The following is an 8177-nucleotide window of genomic DNA, read 5'->3' as shown; positions in this document are numbered from 1 at the left end:
CCGTCGCCCCACCGTACAAACTCCGTCGGTGCGCCCGCGCCGGCTTGCGTCCCCTGACCCGTCGCCACTATACGCCGCCGGTGCCTCTCCCACCGTCGCCGTCGTGTAAGTTTTTTTCCAGTTCTTTTATACAACGAGGCTCATAACATCATGATGGTATGTGACAGAAATCTATTTGATGCAGTATGAATATTGACGGTGTGATTCCATGTTCTGTTCAAAAGTGGGTTAGCCTAGTTGACAAACTGTCACCAAGTCAGAAATTCAGGTTTTATGAAACGGATATGCAGGGCATGTTTAGAATACCATCGATAAAGATGCGTGATTTTTTGCTTCACTTTTTACTCCAAAGTTACAATCCGAGTAGCAAAAAATTCATGGTTCAAGAGAGTTCTGGAAGTATTGCTGGATGTAAAGGTCTTATTTCATTAAGGCCTGATGATGTGTACTCCATATTTGGTTGGAAAAACAATGGAGTGGATGTTTTTGGGTTTCTTAGTACTGAAGGAGAAAAAGCAACCAAAAAAATACCGGTTAGTTTTGTTAGCAAGAAAAATGGTAAGATCATGATTGATGATCTCATAGAAAAGATTGTGAAGGATAAGAGCACTGATGATGACATTATTCGGATGACATTTCTAGTTCTCTTAGGAACTATAATTGCACCAGTGTCTCATGAATACGTTCCGAAAAAGTACTATGCCTTAGTGCAAAATATTAAGTTGATAAGGAAGTTCAACTGGAATGCATTCACTTCACGATTCTATTTATCGGAGATTGGTAAGCTTCTGCAGGACGGCCATGTTAGGCAGTGGCCCCAGGGGAACCTCGCCCTTTTGCAAGTACGTTCTATTTATTAATTTCAACACTTTTGTTATAAAATGGCATGGAAGAACATGTAATTTAATTAGTTTATGTGTTTTGCAGTACCTATACTGGGAGAAGGTGCAACCAATCACCGGTCCAAAATATGATCCGTTGGCATTGTTGAGCCCGCTGATGAGGAACTGGACGGAAGATATGGCTGTGAGAAGAGACAAATACGACTATGAATATGGTCGTGGTGTTGGGACGGTAATCCTAGTAATCATTTTTTTACATTTATGAAATAAAGTAAAGTGTGCATATGGTTTTTATGTATAATTATCTTGTTGCACTTGTAGATCGATGACAACATTACAGAGGAGTATAGGCTGAAAAAAATTGCGGAAGAAGAAGCTCAAAAAACCAAGAAAGCTAGTAGCAAAAAATCTAACGTTACTGGAACGAGGAAAGAGGGCAGTACCTCGGAGGCTTCGAGCCAGAAGCCTACTATGGACCGGATTTTGAGTGAGATGAATGAGCTTCGGAAGGAAATGCTTCGTTTGCCAGAGTTATGCGCACAGGTAACACTTGAGCACGTCTCTTTAATGTCCATCACTGAATTGAAGAACTAAGATGAAATGTTTTCTTGCAGAGGATGATTGAGAAACTGAACAAAACCGGCGTCTCCTACAAACCCAGTAACCTGGAAGAGGACGAAGAGAATCTGTATGGAGGCATTAATGAGTCTTCAAACGATGTTGGACGTCCGCAAAAAGAGTTTGTATATCAAAAAGATGATTCAGACCGGTTCCGCACACCTTCCAAAATGAATTTGCAAAAGGATGATAACAGCGTTGATGTAACTTCTCGTGGAAACACACCTTTTTACTGCACACCTGAGTACTGGGATAGTTTCAAGGGTGATATGGATGATCTTGTCCAAGTACCAGAAGTATCAGATGAAAAAGCTGCCACATCTTTAGAGACGGACGAAATCGCATCGCATGCGTCGGTTGGTTCTCAAGGAGTACAAGAGGAAGTGGAGGAGGTTACTGGCAGGCGCAAGCGCAGAGGATCACAACATGTCAAGTCTCCTTATGTGGTCCCTAAACCAAACAAACGGGCAAAACGTTCTGCCAAAGGAAGTAAGTTTTCTGTGTTTCTAATTGTTATTGCGTAATAATTATTTATGTATTTGCGTTTATAAGTATTTGAGTGGTGCGTTACAGAATTGTTCCAAAATGGTGATGTTAACAAATCTGGTGATGAGTATGATGTGGTGAAAGCGTCCATCAAGTACGTGCGTGCGCATGAGCATTCACAAAAACATGCCAAAATAGAAATTTTCAATGATGGCATGGAAGAAGGTCTCACTGTGCGGAGAGCTTGTCAGATTATTAACCATGAGTGGCTAAGTGGCTACATAAGTTAATTTCATATATTGTTTTACAATTCATTCGAAAATGCCATTGTTAAATCTAACACATTATTATAGGTAATTGATGCATACTCATCATTTTTGGTCGACAAAGTTAATGATGATCGTTTCATGTTAACAACTTGGAGGATACATTGGTTGCTTCACGTTAGACCCGGAAAGAAGACCGCCGGTAACGATTATGAAGCAGAGTCGCATAGTAATGGACCCGCGAACAGATGTGAGGACGAGTATTTCAAAAAATCAAAGGTAAGTTTGATTGTTAACATGGTACATACATACGATATTATGTGATGATTGTGTTTTATGGTCCTTGTGATGCAGACTTACATTCCTCTAAACTAGCAAAATAATCACTGGATTACTGTCGTCATGCATAGCGGAAAAAGAGAGTTTCAGGTTCTTGACTCGTTGATGACCGGAAAACTTGACACTGTTACTAGAGAACTCGTTGAGGACCTGGTAGGTTTAACTTGCAAATGTGCATTTGGTAACATTCGTTTTCTTTAGTATACTGAATGGCATGCTTTCCACCATGTTTATTATATCTTTAGAAAAAACAACTAGCAGAAGATATCCAAGAAGCAAATGCAACCGGAATTGTGAATTATCCGGATGTTTCCAAGTGGCCTATTCAAACGTATGACATGCCAAAACAACATGATGGGTGAGTTTTTACTTCGATAGAATGTCGGTCTTGTATGTACAGTAGATATTTAATCTTCGTAAATTGTATGCACTAGGAATTCGTGTGGAATATTTCTTCTTCGATGCTTTCAAAATTGGGATGGTGACAAATGGACAGGCTTATTTTCATAGGTACGCAAGTCATGTTTGGACTACGATGTACAATGAACACTGTGCTAACACCATTTTTTTCAGACCTCAATTGATGATTTGAGAGAGTTAATGATTGCGCAACTTATCTTTTCGGAAAGAAACAAGCTTGATGAAGTGAAAAACAAAGTTATTCGGATATCAAAGAAAAAGAAATAGATGCGGCACGGAGGAGTTTTGCATGTGATTGGGTGGTACTGGAGGACTTTATTTTCCAAACGCTTTGCGCACTTGCTTATATATTTTATGTAATAGACTCTGCTTCCGAATAGTTATATGTAATAGACTCGGCACTTTTCCAAATGTTTTTTTATGTCCACATGATATTTCGTTTCATAAATATTATATAATGATTTTTTTTGTTTACATGTTTTTTTTGTTGCCGAATAGTTATATGTAATCATGTCATCGTTAAATTTTTGTGCACTAAACTATGGCAGCACACTGCGTGTTACTTAAAAATTATTTTACATAAAAAAATGCCCGCCCGTCTCCACGGCGTTTTTTAGTAAGCCCATCGTTATCAAGCCCAACGGGCGACTACAACAGGCGTTTCGGAGCACGCCGTGGAAACCAGGCCCAACAAGGCAGAATCGACGCGGCACATCGACGGGGTAGTAATCAGAGGAGTTCAATGCAATGACGGGAGCTGAGTATATAAGCAGGTCGTCGTCCCCTTCGGCCGGCGAGGTGGGACTAAACTTGCGTCGGCCGCGGGTCGACGTGGACACAGCCAGACGCGACGTGGGCCGGCCCAAAAAGGCACTGGACGGCGCGGTCTTCTCGACTGCTCGACGCGACGTGGGCCGGCCCAAAAAGGCAATTGACGGCGCGGTCTTCTCGACGGCTCGACGCGCCGTGGGCCGGCCCAGTTACCACCGCTGAGACGCCGCGCCAGTGAAACCGACGCAAGTTTAGTCCCACCTCGACGGCCGAAGGCGACGACGACTAGTTTATATACTCAGCTCCCGTCATTGTATTGAACTCCTCTGATTACTACCCCGTCGATGTGCTGCGTCGATGCTGCCCTGTTGGGCCTGGTTTCTACGGCGTGCTCCGAAACGCTTGTTGTAGTCGCCCGTTGGGCTTGATAACGACGGGCTTACTAAGTCACGCTGTGGAGACGGGCGGGCATTTTTTTTCTTTTTTTTTTCAACAACAGTTCACAGAGTACTTCTTCTATTTTGATATATTTGACAGCCGACGGGACTGTAGTAAATACATGCAGAATTCATAAAATAAACAATGAATAGTGAATATTTATATCAACAACAATGTTGTGTCAACATAACAATTGTCACCACATTAATTTTATTGTAGTTGACAGAAAATAACAAGTCTGAAATGACAACGGTCCGTACGCAATAATCATGTTTCACACAAATAAAATACTCAACACGAACATAAATTTTACAAATGTTCTTCATATAAATGGAAGAGGTAAAACACTCGCATCGTCTACACTTGAGTCTTCAAGCCCAATTGCTGCATACAAAAAAAATATGAGAATCAATGCACCGTTAATGAAACAACAAAACTGACATAAACAAATAATAGACATACTCTTCATTTTTGCTGCATGTGCTCCTGTTATGACCTGAGCCGCTGCATATGCTACATTTTCGTCCAGATTTCTCGTCAAATGCTTTAGGCCTCTCATTTTTTGTCACATCTGGGCCACCCTTACCGCGACCTCTACTGTTCTGCTTAGGTGCGCCCTTGGTGGAAACCTTTACTGGATCACGAACCAGAATATGATCTCGGTTAGGCTCAAATGGATTACTGTTCACGAAGCTTCGCTGAATATCATCTTCATTTCCCTGAATATCCTTATTCACTATAATATCATCCAGAGCTGCCATCAACTTGTCGAATAAGAAAGGATTACTGCATGCGACATGACAGGCTTCTGAAGATTTGATGGTCAACTCACTATATCTAGCTCTGTCCTCACCACTCGACCAACCCCACGCAAACAAATCGCTGGTGCGCTTCACTGGCAGTCCAGCTCGTGCTTTTTTTGAGAATCTTCGCAGGACACAACACTTGGGTATCACAGGTAAGTTCAGTGCATTCAAAACATGAATAATATGCTTGCAAGGAAGCCCTTTGCGAGTCATACTTCGGCAACTGCACTTTATAGTTTCTGTCGAGTTACCTGGCGTATAGTCCACATTAAATCTGTGATCCCTGTTATTCTTCCACGCAACCACAAATCTCTGACTATCGGTCCCTGTCAGTCTATCAATTACCTCAAGCTCCTGTACCTTCTTCATATCTTGTTGCAACATATAAAAGTTTGCCTGCGTGAATGCTTTCGCAGCATACGACTCAATGGCCTGACACTCAGTCACTGTTACTGGAAGAGTCTGTGAGGCCGTGTAGTCATCATAAGCTTCATTCTCACGGAGGCGAACAATACAATTCTCGTAGTGTACAATCATGTCAACGATCGTCATACCATAGTCAAGATGAAGGTGCAGGCTGGAGTTCAGACTCTCACTCCTCTGATTACTGCGCATACCAAGGAAAAACCCACCAGACAAATATGATGCAGCCCAAAGCGTCCTCTTCCTGTACATCCTATGGAGCCATGTTTTCGTTTTCTCCGTCTGCCATTTGCGCACAAACGCGGCCCATCTCTCCTCAAAAACCTTATGTGTAGTGGCATAGTACAATAATGCCCTAAACTCCTTCAATGACTTGTGGTTGAGGTGTTTCTGCATATTCTTTTCAATATGCCATGAACATAGACGATGCCACACGTGAGAAAGCACCTTCCTAATAGCCCTTATCATCGCTGCATCTCCATCTGTAATAACTGATTTGGGCCTCTTCTGACAGTTAGCTTTCAAGAACGTGTTAAGCAACCAGACATATGTAGCCTCAGTCTCGTCTGAAACAATGGCGCAGGCGAATACAGTAGTGCAACGGTGGTTGTTCAGACCCACAAAAGGGATGAACGGCATTCCATAACTGTTCATCTTGTATGTGCTATCGAAGACAACAACATCACCATAGTCTAGATAATCCCGGCGTGACTGCGAATCACACCAGAAGAGGTTTTGGAGCCTGCCTTCAGCGTCAACCGTGTGCTCAAAGAAGAAGTCTGGATCTCTGTCCTTTCTGGTCAACATGATTCCTGCGGCAGTATCAGCATCACCTTGTGCAATCAATTTCATCTTCTCCCTATAGCACATGTTGTACAACTTTGTCCTCTGAAATGGTGACTTTGCATACGACCCATACCTGCTAACGATGTTGTCAAAAATGATATGTTTTCTTATCCCAGCTCCAGCCATAGCTAAGATCTCAGCTCTCTCAAATGCTTTGATCTGATTATGAGATCGGAGGAAAGGGACTTCGTCCGGTCATGCAAGAGTGTGGCTGTGATCATCGGAGAAACTGCTGACATACCAAAGATTGAGCTTTTTATCAAGCTTAACTGTCAAATGGGCTTCGCATAAGAATCGACTCTCCGGTCTAAGCCTGCGGGTCCGGCCTTCCATGGTACAGAACTTGGCCTGTCGTTTTCCTGCGGCGGAACAGAGATACCTCCTCAAGCGCGGAGTCCTTGCGCGATCCTTCGAAAATTTTAGCGAGTCCTTCCTGATACTGAACCCACGTTCTCTCGCGTGCTTGTTGTAGAACGTGTAAACCTCGTCTAATGACCTGAATGTTTTTACCATCACTGCCCAATGCCTATCAAGTGACTCTTGCTGATATTCATCATAGCACATGTCAAGGTCAAACTGATCATCATCGCTGTGCTCATCATTCCCGCTAGGACCATCAACACCTCCCTGCAAAATATGACATATAACCTTGCATGTCAATCTCTTCTTATATTCTTACTAACCAAAATTAATGTAAAGAACTTACTTGACTACCGCTCACACTACGAGATGCATGGACCTCGCTCTCGGCATTGTCATCATCTATATTATTACGCTCATTGTCACCATTAGCATTTATCTGTGCACATGTAAAGTAACATAAGTGGTCATACAATTTTAATGTCAATCATTTCTCTACAATTTTTTCAACATACCTGGCTCACACTATCTGCATAAAATTGTTCATCTATATCATATTCCTCATCGTCAGCATTGCCATGTACCTGTACAAATTTAAAAGGACATGTTAGTGTCAAATAACTAGTTTTTGTTCAATATGTTTTTGTCAACGTTGAAGGTACTTACATTACCACTGTACGATTCATCCTGACTCATATAGTTGTCTCCGGGAGGTTGGTTCGCATTCAATGACGAGGATCCATTATCGCTACCGGAATCATCACTGGCGTATCCGGTTACTTGCTCCATCTATGCACATACAAATAAGGTGTGAGATCAATGCCAACATTCGCGAATACAGTAAATTCGTCAACAGTGACATGACTATGTGGCATGCATACAAATTTGAACATACAAAATCATTATGAGGTCATTAAGAAGTCACTACTCTCCTCTCTTATTTAACTAAGTAGGGAATCATTTTGCATTACAAAAATGCACAAAAATGCAATGGACAAATCAAAATCATCAAAAAAAGAACAAAAAGAGCCATCCTAACCTACTCTGCGCCGTCGAGGGGTCCTCGCCTGGGGTCGACGCCGATGCGTTGCTGCCACCGACGTCGTGGAGGGCGCGTACCAGGACAGAACGGCGAGCGAGCGCTGGGCGTTTCACCGGCGACACGGCGTGTGGTCACTACGGACGCCGTCGGTGCTCGCGACTAGACGGGCACGTCGGGGTCGACGTCGTGACGGCGGTGGACCACGACGGCGTTGATGCCGCTAGGGTTTCCTAGGCGGGGATGGGGTGTCGGTTTCACGGCGCGTGGGTGACTACGGACGCCGCCCGACGTCGTGACGGCGGTGGACCACGGCGGCGTTCATGCCGCTAGGGTTTCATACGTGGAGTTGGGGTGTCGGGGTGGGGCGTACTTTTTTTTTCCTTTCCCGGTCGCACTACCGAACCGCACGCGTACGACGCGCGGGAGTACGGGGTGCGACGTACACGGGCGGCCGGCCCTACGACGGACGGCGGGTATAGTGTACGTGTAATTTAGTATGGACAATACTACCCCTTATACG

At 43.5% G+C, this 8177-nt stretch overlaps 1 pseudogene; it reads left to right on the top strand.

Moving 5' to 3' along the window:
• Nucleotides 1-291: 291 nt before the first annotated feature.
• On the top strand, nt 292-3238 carry LOC119326076 (annotated as a pseudogene).
• Nucleotides 3239-8177: the final 4939 nt, after the last annotated feature.

The sequence above is a fragment of the Triticum dicoccoides genome, chromosome 6B (assembly GCF_002162155.2).
Source record: "Triticum dicoccoides isolate Atlit2015 ecotype Zavitan chromosome 6B, WEW_v2.0, whole genome shotgun sequence".
NCBI lineage: Eukaryota > Viridiplantae > Streptophyta > Magnoliopsida > Poales > Poaceae > Triticum > Triticum dicoccoides.
The sequence above is the reverse complement of the archived record's forward strand: the minus strand, read 5'-3'. Positions and strand labels throughout refer to the sequence as shown.